Source organism: Alosa pseudoharengus, unplaced genomic scaffold, assembly GCF_046254945.1.
Source record: "Alosa pseudoharengus isolate Yale_2024_CS ecotype anadromous, Long Island Sound unplaced genomic scaffold, YU_APseudo_1.1 YU_APseudo_1.1_scf_12, whole genome shotgun sequence".
Classification (NCBI taxonomy): Eukaryota; Metazoa; Chordata; class Actinopteri; order Clupeiformes; family Clupeidae; genus Alosa; species Alosa pseudoharengus.
The window spans coordinates 134,748-147,500 of NW_027468587.1; the positions used below are offsets into that span (position 1 = coordinate 134,748).

Here is a 12,753-nt window from a genome sequence, read left to right on the forward strand (position 1 = left end):
GCTCCTCTCTCAGAGTGTGTGCTCTGTGACCAGCCTTTGACGAGTTTCGCGCTGGCTCCTCTGAGCACTCCTCGGCTGCAGTTTCCACTCCGTAAACGAGTTGTGGGTGCTGCTAATTTGCAGAAAACACCAAACACCCGCCTCGACCCACAGGCACCAATCCACAAATGGCCAAACGCTGACGTTTCCCTGCCTCTCGGCACACATGTGCGTGTGAAAGAGTTGGAGAGACGCTGAAGGCTGGGAAAAGCAGCTGAAGAAGGGCACGGTTCACAAAGCTGAAGGAGACAGTGTTTAGCCATGTGAAAGGTGTCCAGCAGGTGAAGGAGAGCCCATGCAGGTGGAGACAGACTGCACTGTTGGGGGGCAATGCCTTAAGCCGAGGGCTTTACTGGGAAAGAGCCCACAGTGACGGGAAGCCAAAAGCACTTCCCATACCGGGAGTCGAACCCGGGCCGCCTGGGTGAAAACCAGGAATCCTAACCGCTAGACCATATGGGAGGAGGCACTCTGCCACCGTCTTGTAGAAAAGCAAAGGCGCGCATGCATTTGTGCTGGACAGAAAGGAGTGTGACTGAGGTCCGGGAGCGGCTGACTGGCTTTTGACGAGAGAGGACATGCAGGCCCACTGAAGGCCGCGGCAAATCTACTGGCCAGCAGAGGGCAGAAGGCCAGCGTGGCGGTCCTCCCGGCGCGGGGTCAAAAGTTGCCGCCGAGCCAGCCAGGAGTCGAACCTAGAATCTTCTGATCCGTAGTCAGACGCGTTATCCATTGCGCCACTGGCCCTGACAGACCCAGCTGACTAGCATGCGATCAGTGTGTTTCCAGAGACGATGCGACAGCAGCACGGTGCGCAGAGCTGCATTCTTCCATTCTTCCTAAGCCTCAAGAAGACAGATGAGCCGACATGGCGAGGTCCAGCTTTGCACACCCACTTTTTCCCGGGCTTGAGGGCAATAATCCAGAAATGTGCAAAAGCTGCCGTGACCCGGATTCGAACCGGGGTTGCTGCGGCCACAACGCAGAGTACTAACCACTATACGATCACGGCTAACCACGGGCTGCGTGCTCTTCTGGCCGCAGTAAAGCTCCTCTCTCAGAGTGTGTGCTCTGTGACCAGCCTTTGACGAGTTTCGCGCTGGCTCCTCTGAGCACTCCTCGGCTGCAGTTTCCACTCCGTAAACGAGTTGTGGGTGCTGCTAATTTGCAGAAAACACCAAACACCCGCCTCGACCCACAGGCACCAATCCACAAATGGCCCAACGCTGACGTTTCCCTGCCTCTCGGCACACATGTGCGTGTGAAAGAGTTGGAGAGACGCTGAAGGCTGGGAAAAGCAGCTGAAGAAGGGCACGGTTCACAAAGCTGAAGGAGACAGTCTTTAGCCATGTGAAAGGTGTCCAACAGGTGAAGGAGAGCCCATGCAGGTGGAGACAGACTGCACTGTTGGGGGGCAATGCCTTAAGCCGAGGGCTTTACTGGGAAAGAGCCCACAGTGACGGGAAGCCAAAAGCACTTCCCATACCGGGAGTCGAACCCGGGCCGCCTGGGTGAAAACCAGGAATCCTAACCGCTAGACCATATGGGAGGAGGCACTCTGCCACCGTCTTGTAAAAAAGCAAAGGCGCGCATGCATTTGTGCTGGACAGAAAGGAGTGTGACTGAGGTCCGGGAGCGACTGACTGGCTTTTGACGAGAGAGGACATGCAGGCCCACTGAAGGCCGCGGCAAATCTACTGGCCAGCAGAGGGCAGAAGCCCAGCGTGGCGGTCCTCCCGGCGCGGGGTCAAAAGTTGCCGCCGAGCCAGCCAGGAGTCGAACCTAGAATCTTCTGATCCGTAGTCAGACGCGTTATCCATTGCGCCACTGGCCCTGACAGACCCAGCTGACTAGCATGCGATCAGTGTGTTTCCAGAGACGATGCGACAGCAGCACGGTGCGCAGAGCTGCATTCTTCCATTCTTCCTAAGCCTCAAGAAGACAGATGAGCCGACATGGCGAGGTCCAGCTTTGCACACCCACTTTTTCCCGGGCTTGAGGGCAATAATCCAGAAATGTGCAAAAGCTGCCGTGACCCGGATTCGAACCGGGGTTGCTGCGGCCACAACGCAGAGTACTAACCACTATACGATCACGGCTAACCACGGGCTGCGTGCTCTTCCGGCCGCAGTAAAGCTCCTCTCTCAGAGTGTGTGCTCTGTGACCAGCCTTTAACGAGTTTCGCGCTGGCTCCTCTGAGCACTCCTCGGCTGCAGTTTCCACTCCGTAAACGAGTTGTGGGTGCTGCTAATTTGCAGAAAACACCAAACACCCGCCTCGACCCACAGGCACCAATCCACAAATGGCCAAACGCTGACGTTTCCCTGCCTCTCGGCACACATGTGCGTGTGAAAGAGTTGGAGAGACGCTGAAGGCTGGGAAAAGCAGCTGAAGAAGGGCACGGTTCACAAAGCTGAAGGAGACAGTCTTTAGCCATGTGAAAGGTGTCCAGCAGGTGAAGGAGAGCCCATGCAGGTGGAGACAGACTGCACTGTTGGGGGGCAATGCCTTAAGCCGAGGGCTTTACTGGGAAAGAGCCCACAGTGACGGGAAGCCAAAAGCACTTCCCATACCGGGAGTCGAACCCGGGCCGCCTGGGTGAAAACCAGGAATCCTAACCGCTAGACCATATGGGAGGAGGCACTCTGCCACCGTCTTGTAGAAAAGCAAAGGCGCGCATGCATTTGTGCTGGACAGAAAGGAGTGTGACTGAGGTCCGGGAGCGGCTGACTGGCTTTTGACGAGAGAGGACATGCAGGCCCACTGAAGGCCGCGGCAAATCTACTGGCCAGCAGAGGGCAGAAGGCCAGCGTGGCGGTCCTCCCGGCGCGGGGTCAAAAGTTGCCGCCGAGCCAGCCAGGAGTCGAACCTAGAATCTTCTGATCCGTAGTCAGACGCGTTATCCATTGCGCCACTGGCCCTGACAGACCCAGCTGACTAGCATGTGATCAGTGTGTTTCCAGAGACGATGCGACAGCAGCACGGTGCGCAGAGCTGCATTCTTCCATTCTTCCTAAGCCTCAAGAAGACAGATGAGCCGACATGGCGAGCTTTGCACACCCACTTTTTCCCGGGCTTGAGGGCAATAATCCAGAAATGTGCAAAAGCTGCCGTGACCCGGATTCGAACCGGGGTTGCTGCGGCCACAACGCAGAGTACTAACCACTATACGATCACGGCTAACCACGGGCTGCGTGCTCTTCCGGCCGCAGTAAAGCTCCTCTCTCAGAGTGTGTGCTCTGTGACCAGCCTTTGACGAGTTTCGCGCTGGCTCCTCTGAGCACTCCTCGGCTGCAGTTTCCACTCCGTAAACGAGTTGTGGGTGCTGCTAATTTGCAGAAAACACCAAACACCCGCCTCGACCCACAGGCACCAATCCACAAATGGCCAAACGCTGACGTTTCCCTGCCTCTCGGCACACATGTGCGTGTGAAAGAGTTGGAGAGACGCTGAAGGCTGGGAAAAGCAGCTGAAGAAGGGCACGGTTCACAAAGCTGAAGGAGACAGTCTTTAGCCATGTGAAAGGTGTCCAGCAGGTGAAGGAGAGCCCATGCAGGTGGAGACAGACTGCACTGTTGGGGGGCAATGCCTTAAGCCGAGGGCTTTACTGGGAAAGAGCCCACAGTGACGGGAAGCCAAAAGCACTTCCCATACCGGGAGTCGAACCCGGGCCGCCTGGGTGAAAACCAGGAATCCTAACCGCTAGACCATATGGGAGGAGGCACTCTGCCACCGTCTTGTAGAAAAGCAAAGGCGCGCATGCATTTGTGCTGGACAGAAAGGAGTGTGACTGAGGTCCGGGAGCGACTGACTGGCTTTTGACGAGAGAGGACATGCAGGCCCACTGAAGGCCGCGGCAAATCTACTGGCCAGCAGAGGGCAGAAGGCCAGCGTGGCGGTCCTCCCAGCGCGGGGTCAAAAGTTGCCGCCGAGCCAGCCAGGAGTCGAGCCTAGAATCTTCTGATCCGTAGTCAGACGCGTTATCCATTGCGCCACTGGCCCTGACAGACCCAGCTGACTAGCATGCGATCAGTGTGTTTCCAGAGACGATGCGACAGCAGCACGGTGCGCAGAGCTGCATTCTTCCATTCTTCCTAAGCCTCAAGAAGACAGATGAGCCGACATGGCGAGGTCCAGCTTTGCACACCCACTTTTTCCCGGGCTTGAGGGCAATAATCCAGAAATGTGCAAAAGCTGCCGTGACCCGGATTCGAACCGGGGTTGCTGCGGCCACAACGCAGAGTACTAACCACTATACGATCACGGCTAACCACGGGCTGCGTGCTCTTCCGGCCGCAGTAAAGCTCCTCTCTCAGAGTGTGTGCTCTGTGACCAGCCTTTGACGAGTTTCGCGCTGGCTCCTCTGAGCACTCCTCGGCTGCAGTTTCCACTCCGTAAACGAGTTGTGGGTGCTGCTAATTTGCAGAAAACACCAAACACCCGCCTCGACCCACAGGCACCAATCCACAAATGGCCAAACGCTGACGTTTCCCTGCCTCTCGGCACACATGTGCGTGTGAAAGAGTTGGAGAGACGCTGAAGGCTGGGAAAAGCAGCTGAAGAAGGGCACGGTTCACAAAGCTGAAGGAGACAGTGTTTAGCCATGTGAAAGGTGTCCAGCAGGTGAAGGAGAGCCCATGCAGGTGGAGACAGACTGCACTGTTGGGGGGCAATGCCTTAAGCCGAGGGCTTTACTGGGAAAGAGCCCACAGTGACGGGAAGCCAAAAGCACTTCCCATACCGGGAGTCGAACCCGGGCCGCCTGGGTGAAAACCAGGAATCCTAACCGCTAGACCATATGGGAGGAGGCACTCTGCCACCGTCTTGTAGAAAAGCAAAGGCGCGCATGCATTTGTGCTGGACAGAAAGGAGTGTGACTGAGGTCCGGGAGCGGCTGACTGGCTTTTGACGAGAGAGGACATGCAGGCCCACTGAAGGCCGCGGCAAATCTACTGGCCAGCAGAGGGCAGAAGGCCAGCGTGGCGGTCCTCCCGGCGCGGGGTCAAAAGTTGCCGCCGAGCCAGCCAGGAGTCGAACCTAGAATCTTCTGATCCGTAGTCAGACGCGTTATCCATTGCGCCACTGGCCCTGACAGACCCAGCTGACTAGCATGCGATCAGTGTGTTTCCAGAGACGATGCGACAGCAGCACGGTGCGCAGAGCTGCATTCTTCCATTCTTCCTAAGCCTCAAGAAGACAGATGAGCCGACATGGCGAGGTCCAGCTTTGCACACCCACTTTTTCCCGGGCTTGAGGGCAATAATCCAGAAATGTGCAAAAGCTGCCGTGACCCGGATTCGAACCGGGGTTGCTGCGGCCACAACGCAGAGTACTAACCACTATACGATCACGGCTAACCACGGGCTGCGTGCTCTTCTGGCCGCAGTAAAGCTCCTCTCTCAGAGTGTGTGCTCTGTGACCAGCCTTTGACGAGTTTCGCGCTGGCTCCTCTGAGCACTCCTCGGCTGCAGTTTCCACTCCGTAAACGAGTTGTGGGTGCTGCTAATTTGCAGAAAACACCAAACACCCGCCTCGACCCACAGGCACCAATCCACAAATGGCCCAACGCTGACGTTTCCCTGCCTCTCGGCACACATGTGCGTGTGAAAGAGTTGGAGAGACGCTGAAGGCTGGGAAAAGCAGCTGAAGAAGGGCACGGTTCACAAAGCTGAAGGAGACAGTCTTTAGCCATGTGAAAGGTGTCCAGCAGGTGAAGGAGAGCCCATGCAGGTGGAGACAGACTGCACTGTTGGGGGGCAATGCCTTAAGCCGAGGGCTTTACTGGGAAAGAGCCCACAGTGACGGGAAGCCAAAAGCACTTCCCATACCGGGAGTCGAACCCGGGCCGCCTGGGTGAAAACCAGGAATCCTAACCGCTAGACCATATGGGAGGAGGCACTCTGCCACCGTCTTGTAAAAAAGCAAAGGCGCGCATGCATTTGTGCTGGACAGAAAGGAGTGTGACTGAGGTCCGGGAGCGACTGACTGGCTTTTGACGAGAGAGGACATGCAGGCCCACTGAAGGCCGCGGCAAATCTACTGGCCAGCAGAGGGCAGAAGCCCAGCGTGGCGGTCCTCCCGGCGCGGGGTCAAAAGTTGCCGCCGAGCCAGCCAGGAGTCGAACCTAGAATCTTCTGATCCGTAGTCAGACGCGTTATCCATTGCGCCACTGGCCCTGACAGACCCAGCTGACTAGCATGCGATCAGTGTGTTTCCAGAGACGATGCGACAGCAGCACGGTGCGCAGAGCTGCATTCTTCCATTCTTCCTAAGCCTCAAGAAGACAGATGAGCCGACATGGCGAGGTCCAGCTTTGCACACCCACTTTTTCCCGGGCTTGAGGGCAATAATCCAGAAATGTGCAAAAGCTGCCGTGACCCGGATTCGAACCGGGGTTGCTGCGGCCACAACGCAGAGTACTAACCACTATACGATCACGGCTAACCACGGGCTGCGTGCTCTTCCGGCCGCAGTAAAGCTCCTCTCTCAGAGTGTGTGCTCTGTGACCAGCCTTTAACGAGTTTCGCGCTGGCTCCTCTGAGCACTCCTCGGCTGCAGTTTCCACTCCGTAAACGAGTTGTGGGTGCTGCTAATTTGCAGAAAACACCAAACACCCGCCTCGACCCACAGGCACCAATCCACAAATGGCCAAACGCTGACGTTTCCCTGCCTCTCGGCACACATGTGCGTGTGAAAGAGTTGGAGAGACGCTGAAGGCTGGGAAAAGCAGCTGAAGAAGGGCACGGTTCACAAAGCTGAAGGAGACAGTGTTTAGCCATGTGAAAGGTGTCCAGCAGGTGAAGGAGAGCCCATGCAGGTGGAGACAGACTGCACTGTTGGGGGGCAATGCCTTAAGCCGAGGGCTTTACTGGGAAAGAGCCCACAGTGACGGGAAGCCAAAAGCACTTCCCATACCGGGAGTCGAACCCGGGCCGCCTGGGTGAAAACCAGGAATCCTAACCGCTAGACCATATGGGAGGAGGCACTCTGCCACCGTCTTGTAGAAAAGCAAAGGCGCGCATGCATTTGTGCTGGACAGAAAGGAGTGTGACTGAGGTCCGGGAGCGGCTGACTGGCTTTTGACGAGAGAGGACATGCAGGCCCACTGAAGGCCGCGGCAAATCTACTGGCCAGCAGAGGGCAGAAGGCCAGCGTGGCGGTCCTCCCGGCGCGGGGTCAAAAGTTGCCGCCGAGCCAGCCAGGAGTCGAACCTAGAATCTTCTGATCCGTAGTCAGACGCGTTATCCATTGCGCCACTGGCCCTGACAGACCCAGCTGACTAGCATGTGATCAGTGTGTTTCCAGAGACGATGCGACAGCAGCACGGTGCGCAGAGCTGCATTCTTCCATTCTTCCTAAGCCTCAAGAAGACAGATGAGCCGACATGGCGAGCTTTGCACACCCACTTTTTCCCGGGCTTGAGGGCAATAATCCAGAAATGTGCAAAAGCTGCCGTGACCCGGATTCGAACCGGGGTTGCTGCGGCCACAACGCAGAGTACTAACCACTATACGATCACGGCTAACCACGGGCTGCGTGCTCTTCCGGCCGCAGTAAAGCTCCTCTCTCAGAGTGTGTGCTCTGTGACCAGCCTTTGACGAGTTTCGCGCTGGCTCCTCTGAGCACTCCTCGGCTGCAGTTTCCACTCCGTAAACGAGTTGTGGGTGCTGCTAATTTGCAGAAAACACCAAACACCCGCCTCGACCCACAGGCACCAATCCACAAATGGCCAAACGCTGACGTTTCCCTGCCTCTCGGCACACATGTGCGTGTGAAAGAGTTGGAGAGACGCTGAAGGCTGGGAAAAGCAGCTGAAGAAGGGCACGGTTCACAAAGCTGAAGGAGACAGTGTTTAGCCATGTGAAAGGTGTCCAGCAGGTGAAGGAGAGCCCATGCAGGTGGAGACAGACTGCACTGTTGGGGGGCAATGCCTTAAGCCGAGGGCTTTACTGGGAAAGAGCCCACAGTGACGGGAAGCCAAAAGCACTTCCCATACCGGGAGTCGAACCCGGGCCGCCTGGGTGAAAACCAGGAATCCTAACCGCTAGACCATATGGGAGGAGGCACTCTGCCACCGTCTTGTAGAAAAGCAAAGGCGCGCATGCATTTGTGCTGGACAGAAAGGAGTGTGACTGAGGTCCGGGAGCGGCTGACTGGCTTTTGACGAGAGAGGACATGCAGGCCCACTGAAGGCCGCGGCAAATCTACTGGCCAGCAGAGGGCAGAAGGCCAGCGTGGCGGTCCTCCCGGCGCGGGGTCAAAAGTTGCCGCCGAGCCAGCCAGGAGTCGAACCTAGAATCTTCTGATCCGTAGTCAGACGCGTTATCCATTGCGCCACTGGCCCTGACAGACCCAGCTGACTAGCATGCGATCAGTGTGTTTCCAGAGACGATGCGACAGCAGCACGGTGCGCAGAGCTGCATTCTTCCATTCTTCCTAAGCCTCAAGAAGACAGATGAGCCGACATGGCGAGGTCCAGCTTTGCACACCCACTTTTTCCCGGGCTTGAGGGCAATAATCCAGAAATGTGCAAAAGCTGCCGTGACCCGGATTCGAACCGGGGTTGCTGCGGCCACAACGCAGAGTACTAACCACTATACGATCACGGCTAACCACGGGCTGCGTGCTCTTCTGGCCGCAGTAAAGCTCCTCTCTCAGAGTGTGTGCTCTGTGACCAGCCTTTGACGAGTTTCGCGCTGGCTCCTCTGAGCACTCCTCGGCTGCAGTTTCCACTCCGTAAACGAGTTGTGGGTGCTGCTAATTTGCAGAAAACACCAAACACCCGCCTCGACCCACAGGCACCAATCCACAAATGGCCCAACGCTGACGTTTCCCTGCCTCTCGGCACACATGTGCGTGTGAAAGAGTTGGAGAGACGCTGAAGGCTGGGAAAAGCAGCTGAAGAAGGGCACGGTTCACAAACCTGAAGGAGACAGTCTTTAGCCATGTGAAAGGTGTCCAGCAGGTGAAGGAGAGCCCATGCAGGTGGAGACAGACTGCACTGTTGGGGGGCAATGCCTTAAGCCGAGGGCTTTACTGGGAAAGAGCCCACAGTGACGGGAAGCCAAAAGCACTTCCCATACCGGGAGTCGAACCCGGGCCGCCTGGGTGAAAACCAGGAATCCTAACCGCTAGACCATATGGGAGGAGGCACTCTGCCACCGTCTTGTAGAAAAGCAAAGGCGCGCATGCATTTGTGCTGGACAGAAAGGAGTGTGACTGAGGTCCGGGAGCGGCTGACTGGCTTTTGACGAGAGAGGACATGCAGGCCCACTGAAGGCCGCGGCAAATCTACTGGCCAGCAGAGGGCAGAAGGCCAGCGTGGCGGTCCTCCCGGCGCGGGGTCAAAAGTTGCCGCCGAGCCAGCCAGGAGTCGAACCTAGAATCTTCTGATCCGTAGTCAGACGCGTTATCCATTGCGCCACTGGCCCTGACAGACCCAGCTGACTAGCATGCGATCAGTGTGTTTCCAGAGACGATGCGACAGCAGCACGGTGCGCAGAGCTGCATTCTTCCATTCTTCCTAAGCCTCAAGAAGACAGATGAGCCGACATGGCGAGGTCCAGCTTTGCACACCCACTTTTTCCCGGGCTTGAGGGCAATAATCCAGAAATGTGCAAAAGCTGCCGTGACCCGGATTCGAACCGGGGTTGCTGCGGCCACAACGCAGAGTACTAACCACTATACGATCACGGCTAACCACGGGCTGCGTGCTCTTCCGGCCGCAGTAAAGCTCCTCTCTCAGAGTGTGTGCTCTGTGACCAGCCTTTGACGAGTTTCGCGCTGGCTCCTCTGAGCACTCCTCGGCTGCAGTTTCCACTCCGTAAACGAGTTGTGGGTGCTGCTAATTTGCAGAAAACACCAAACACCCGCCTCGACCCACAGGCACCAATCCACAAATGGCCAAACGCTGACGTTTCCCTGCCTCTCGGCACACATGTGCGTGTGAAAGAGTTGGAGAGACGCTGAAGGCTGGGAAAAGCAGCTGAAGAAGGGCACGGTTCACAAAGCTGAAGGAGACAGTCTTTAGCCATGTGAAAGGTGTCCAGCAGGTGAAGGAGAGCCCATGCAGGTGGAGACAGACTGCACTGTTGGGGGGCAATGCCTTAAGCCGAGGGCTTTACTGGGAAAGAGCCCACAGTGACGGGAAGCCAAAAGCACTTCCCATACCGGGAGTCGAACCCGGGCCGCCTGGGTGAAAACCAGGAATCCTAACCGCTAGACCATATGGGAGGAGGCACTCTGCCACCGTCTTGTAGAAAAGCAAAGGCGCGCATGCATTTGTGCTGGACAGAAAGGAGTGTGACTGAGGTCCGGGAGCGGCTGACTGGCTTTTGACGAGAGAGGACATGCAGGCCCACTGAAGGCCGCGGCAAATCTACTGGCCAGCAGAGGGCAGAAGGCCAGCGTGGCGGTCCTCCCGGCGCGGGGTCAAAAGTTGCCGCCGAGCCAGCCAGGAGTCGAACCTAGAATCTTCTGATCCGTAGTCAGACGCGTTATCCATTGCGCCACTGGCCCTGACAGACCCAGCTGACTAGCATGCGATCAGTGTGTTTCCAGAGACGATGCGACAGCAGCACGGTGCGCAGAGCTGCATTCTTCCATTCTTCCTAAGCCTCAAGAAGACAGATGAGCCGACATGGCGAGGTCCAGCTTTGCACACCCACTTTTTCCCGGGCTTGAGGGCAATAATCCAGAAATGTGCAAAAGCTGCCGTGACCCGGATTCGAACCGGGGTTGCTGCGGCCACAACGCAGAGTACTAACCACTATACAATCACGGCTAACCACGGGCTGCGTGCTCTTCCGGCCGCAGTAAAGCTCCTCTCTCAGAGTGTGTGCTCTGTGACCAGCCTTTGACGAGTTTCGCGCTGGCTCCTCTGAGCACTCCTCGGCTGCAGTTTCCACTCCGTAAACGAGTTGTGGGTGCTGCTAATTTGCAGAAAACACCAAACACCCGCCTCGACCCACAGGCACCAATCCACAAATGGCCCAACGCTGACGTTTCCCTGCCTCTCGGCACACATGTGCGTGTGAAAGAGTTGGAGAGACGCTGAAGGCTGGGAAAAGCAGCTGAAGAAGGGCACGGTTCACAAAGCTGAAGGAGACAGTCTTTAGCCATGTGAAAGGTGTCCAGCAGGTGAAGGAGAGCCCATGCAGGTGGAGACAGACTGCACTGTTGGGGGGCAATGCCTTAAGCCGAGGGCTTTACTGGGAAAGAGCCCACAGTGACGGGAAGCCAAAAGCACTTCCCATACCGGGAGTCGAACCCGGGCCGCCTGGGTGAAAACCAGGAATCCTAACCGCTAGACCATATGGGAGGAGGCACTCTGCCACCGTCTTGTAAAAAAGCAAAGGCGCGCATGCATTTGTGCTGGACAGAAAGGAGTGTGACTGAGGTCCGGGAGCGACTGACTGGCTTTTGACGAGAGAGGACATGCAGGCCCACTGAAGGCCGCGGCAAATCTACTGGCCAGCAGAGGGCAGAAGCCCAGCGTGGCGGTCCTCCCGGCGCGGGGTCAAAAGTTGCCGCCGAGCCAGCCAGGAGTCGAACCTAGAATCTTCTGATCCGTAGTCAGACGCGTTATCCATTGCGCCACTGGCCCTGACAGACCCAGCTGACTAGCATGCGATCAGTGTGTTTCCAGAGACGATGCGACAGCAGCACGGTGCGCAGAGCTGCATTCTTCCATTCTTCCTAAGCCTCAAGAAGACAGATGAGCCGACATGGCGAGGTCCAGCTTTGCACACCCACTTTTTCCCGGGCTTGAGGGCAATAATCCAGAAATGTGCAAAAGCTGCCGTGACCCGGATTCGAACCGGGGTTGCTGCGGCCACAACGCAGAGTACTAACCACTATACGATCACGGCTAACCACGGGCTGCGTGCTCTTCCGGCCGCAGTAAAGCTCCTCTCTCAGAGTGTGTGCTCTGTGACCAGCCTTTAACGAGTTTCGCGCTGGCTCCTCTGAGCACTCCTCGGCTGCAGTTTCCACTCCGTAAACGAGTTGTGGGTGCTGCTAATTTGCAGAAAACACCAAACACCCGCCTCGACCCACAGGCACCAATCCACAAATGGCCAAACGCTGACGTTTCCCTGCCTCTCGGCACACATGTGCGTGTGAAAGAGTTGGAGAGACGCTGAAGGCTGGGAAAAGCAGCTGAAGAAGGGCACGGTTCACAAAGCTGAAGGAGACAGTCTTTAGCCATGTGAAAGGTGTCCAGCAGGTGAAGGAGAGCCCATGCAGGTGGAGACAGACTGCACTGTTGGGGGGCAATGCCTTAAGCCGAGGGCTTTACTGGGAAAGAGCCCACAGTGACGGGAAGCCAAAAGCACTTCCCATACCGGGAGTCGAACCCGGGCCGCCTGGGTGAAAACCAGGAATCCTAACCGCTAGACCATATGGGAGGAGGCACTCTGCCACCGTCTTGTAGAAAAGCAAAGGCGCGCATGCATTTGTGCTGGACAGAAAGGAGTGTAACTGAGGTCCGGGAGCGGCTGACTGGCTTTTGACGAGAGAGGACATGCAGGCCCACTGAAGGCCGCGGCAAATCTACTGGCCAGCAGAGGGCAGAAGGCCAGCGTGGCGGTCCTCCCGGCGCGGGGTCAAAAGTTGCCGCCGAGCCAGCCAGGAGTCGAACCTAGAATCTTCTGATCCGTAGTCAGACGCGTTATCCATTGCGCCACTGGCCCTGACAGACCCAGCTGACTAGCA

At 57.0% G+C, this 12,753-nt stretch overlaps 35 non-coding genes across 35 annotated transcripts; all 35 read right to left on the minus strand.

The window, feature by feature from the left end:
* Positions 1-429: 429 nt before the first annotated feature.
* On the minus strand, positions 430-501 carry trnae-uuc (transfer RNA glutamic acid (anticodon UUC)). The gene has a single exon. It is a non-coding gene; the product is annotated as a tRNA-Glu (tRNA).
* Positions 502-713: 212 nt separating this feature from the next.
* trnar-acg (transfer RNA arginine (anticodon ACG)) lies at positions 714-786 on the minus strand. The gene has a single exon. It is a non-coding gene; the product is annotated as a tRNA-Arg (tRNA).
* A 193-nt stretch (positions 787-979) lies between these two features.
* Positions 980-1,051, minus strand: trnah-gug (transfer RNA histidin (anticodon GUG)). Its single transcript has one exon. It is a non-coding gene; the product is annotated as a tRNA-His (tRNA).
* Positions 1,052-1,516: 465 nt separating this feature from the next.
* Positions 1,517-1,588, minus strand: trnae-uuc (transfer RNA glutamic acid (anticodon UUC)). Its single transcript has one exon. It is a non-coding gene; the product is annotated as a tRNA-Glu (tRNA).
* A 212-nt stretch (positions 1,589-1,800) lies between these two features.
* trnar-acg (transfer RNA arginine (anticodon ACG)) lies at positions 1,801-1,873 on the minus strand. The gene has a single exon. It is a non-coding gene; the product is annotated as a tRNA-Arg (tRNA).
* A 193-nt stretch (positions 1,874-2,066) lies between these two features.
* On the minus strand, positions 2,067-2,138 carry trnah-gug (transfer RNA histidin (anticodon GUG)). The gene has a single exon. It is a non-coding gene; the product is annotated as a tRNA-His (tRNA).
* A 465-nt stretch (positions 2,139-2,603) lies between these two features.
* On the minus strand, positions 2,604-2,675 carry trnae-uuc (transfer RNA glutamic acid (anticodon UUC)). Its single transcript has one exon. It is a non-coding gene; the product is annotated as a tRNA-Glu (tRNA).
* A 212-nt stretch (positions 2,676-2,887) lies between these two features.
* trnar-acg (transfer RNA arginine (anticodon ACG)) lies at positions 2,888-2,960 on the minus strand. The gene has a single exon. It is a non-coding gene; the product is annotated as a tRNA-Arg (tRNA).
* A 187-nt stretch (positions 2,961-3,147) lies between these two features.
* On the minus strand, positions 3,148-3,219 carry trnah-gug (transfer RNA histidin (anticodon GUG)). Its single transcript has one exon. It is a non-coding gene; the product is annotated as a tRNA-His (tRNA).
* A 465-nt stretch (positions 3,220-3,684) lies between these two features.
* On the minus strand, positions 3,685-3,756 carry trnae-uuc (transfer RNA glutamic acid (anticodon UUC)). The gene has a single exon. It is a non-coding gene; the product is annotated as a tRNA-Glu (tRNA).
* A 212-nt stretch (positions 3,757-3,968) lies between these two features.
* On the minus strand, positions 3,969-4,041 carry trnar-acg (transfer RNA arginine (anticodon ACG)). Its single transcript has one exon. It is a non-coding gene; the product is annotated as a tRNA-Arg (tRNA).
* A 193-nt stretch (positions 4,042-4,234) lies between these two features.
* Positions 4,235-4,306, minus strand: trnah-gug (transfer RNA histidin (anticodon GUG)). Its single transcript has one exon. It is a non-coding gene; the product is annotated as a tRNA-His (tRNA).
* A 465-nt stretch (positions 4,307-4,771) lies between these two features.
* trnae-uuc (transfer RNA glutamic acid (anticodon UUC)) lies at positions 4,772-4,843 on the minus strand. Its single transcript has one exon. It is a non-coding gene; the product is annotated as a tRNA-Glu (tRNA).
* Positions 4,844-5,055: 212 nt separating this feature from the next.
* trnar-acg (transfer RNA arginine (anticodon ACG)) lies at positions 5,056-5,128 on the minus strand. Its single transcript has one exon. It is a non-coding gene; the product is annotated as a tRNA-Arg (tRNA).
* Positions 5,129-5,321: 193 nt separating this feature from the next.
* Positions 5,322-5,393, minus strand: trnah-gug (transfer RNA histidin (anticodon GUG)). The gene has a single exon. It is a non-coding gene; the product is annotated as a tRNA-His (tRNA).
* Positions 5,394-5,858: 465 nt separating this feature from the next.
* Positions 5,859-5,930, minus strand: trnae-uuc (transfer RNA glutamic acid (anticodon UUC)). The gene has a single exon. It is a non-coding gene; the product is annotated as a tRNA-Glu (tRNA).
* Positions 5,931-6,142: 212 nt separating this feature from the next.
* trnar-acg (transfer RNA arginine (anticodon ACG)) lies at positions 6,143-6,215 on the minus strand. Its single transcript has one exon. It is a non-coding gene; the product is annotated as a tRNA-Arg (tRNA).
* Positions 6,216-6,408: 193 nt separating this feature from the next.
* On the minus strand, positions 6,409-6,480 carry trnah-gug (transfer RNA histidin (anticodon GUG)). The gene has a single exon. It is a non-coding gene; the product is annotated as a tRNA-His (tRNA).
* Positions 6,481-6,945: 465 nt separating this feature from the next.
* trnae-uuc (transfer RNA glutamic acid (anticodon UUC)) lies at positions 6,946-7,017 on the minus strand. Its single transcript has one exon. It is a non-coding gene; the product is annotated as a tRNA-Glu (tRNA).
* A 212-nt stretch (positions 7,018-7,229) lies between these two features.
* Positions 7,230-7,302, minus strand: trnar-acg (transfer RNA arginine (anticodon ACG)). Its single transcript has one exon. It is a non-coding gene; the product is annotated as a tRNA-Arg (tRNA).
* A 187-nt stretch (positions 7,303-7,489) lies between these two features.
* On the minus strand, positions 7,490-7,561 carry trnah-gug (transfer RNA histidin (anticodon GUG)). The gene has a single exon. It is a non-coding gene; the product is annotated as a tRNA-His (tRNA).
* A 465-nt stretch (positions 7,562-8,026) lies between these two features.
* Positions 8,027-8,098, minus strand: trnae-uuc (transfer RNA glutamic acid (anticodon UUC)). Its single transcript has one exon. It is a non-coding gene; the product is annotated as a tRNA-Glu (tRNA).
* A 212-nt stretch (positions 8,099-8,310) lies between these two features.
* trnar-acg (transfer RNA arginine (anticodon ACG)) lies at positions 8,311-8,383 on the minus strand. The gene has a single exon. It is a non-coding gene; the product is annotated as a tRNA-Arg (tRNA).
* A 193-nt stretch (positions 8,384-8,576) lies between these two features.
* Positions 8,577-8,648, minus strand: trnah-gug (transfer RNA histidin (anticodon GUG)). Its single transcript has one exon. It is a non-coding gene; the product is annotated as a tRNA-His (tRNA).
* Positions 8,649-9,113: 465 nt separating this feature from the next.
* On the minus strand, positions 9,114-9,185 carry trnae-uuc (transfer RNA glutamic acid (anticodon UUC)). The gene has a single exon. It is a non-coding gene; the product is annotated as a tRNA-Glu (tRNA).
* A 212-nt stretch (positions 9,186-9,397) lies between these two features.
* On the minus strand, positions 9,398-9,470 carry trnar-acg (transfer RNA arginine (anticodon ACG)). Its single transcript has one exon. It is a non-coding gene; the product is annotated as a tRNA-Arg (tRNA).
* Positions 9,471-9,663: 193 nt separating this feature from the next.
* On the minus strand, positions 9,664-9,735 carry trnah-gug (transfer RNA histidin (anticodon GUG)). The gene has a single exon. It is a non-coding gene; the product is annotated as a tRNA-His (tRNA).
* A 465-nt stretch (positions 9,736-10,200) lies between these two features.
* On the minus strand, positions 10,201-10,272 carry trnae-uuc (transfer RNA glutamic acid (anticodon UUC)). Its single transcript has one exon. It is a non-coding gene; the product is annotated as a tRNA-Glu (tRNA).
* Positions 10,273-10,484: 212 nt separating this feature from the next.
* On the minus strand, positions 10,485-10,557 carry trnar-acg (transfer RNA arginine (anticodon ACG)). Its single transcript has one exon. It is a non-coding gene; the product is annotated as a tRNA-Arg (tRNA).
* Positions 10,558-10,750: 193 nt separating this feature from the next.
* trnah-gug (transfer RNA histidin (anticodon GUG)) lies at positions 10,751-10,822 on the minus strand. The gene has a single exon. It is a non-coding gene; the product is annotated as a tRNA-His (tRNA).
* A 465-nt stretch (positions 10,823-11,287) lies between these two features.
* trnae-uuc (transfer RNA glutamic acid (anticodon UUC)) lies at positions 11,288-11,359 on the minus strand. The gene has a single exon. It is a non-coding gene; the product is annotated as a tRNA-Glu (tRNA).
* Positions 11,360-11,571: 212 nt separating this feature from the next.
* Positions 11,572-11,644, minus strand: trnar-acg (transfer RNA arginine (anticodon ACG)). Its single transcript has one exon. It is a non-coding gene; the product is annotated as a tRNA-Arg (tRNA).
* Positions 11,645-11,837: 193 nt separating this feature from the next.
* Positions 11,838-11,909, minus strand: trnah-gug (transfer RNA histidin (anticodon GUG)). Its single transcript has one exon. It is a non-coding gene; the product is annotated as a tRNA-His (tRNA).
* A 465-nt stretch (positions 11,910-12,374) lies between these two features.
* trnae-uuc (transfer RNA glutamic acid (anticodon UUC)) lies at positions 12,375-12,446 on the minus strand. The gene has a single exon. It is a non-coding gene; the product is annotated as a tRNA-Glu (tRNA).
* A 212-nt stretch (positions 12,447-12,658) lies between these two features.
* Positions 12,659-12,731, minus strand: trnar-acg (transfer RNA arginine (anticodon ACG)). Its single transcript has one exon. It is a non-coding gene; the product is annotated as a tRNA-Arg (tRNA).
* Between the last annotated feature and the right edge of the window lie 22 nt (positions 12,732-12,753).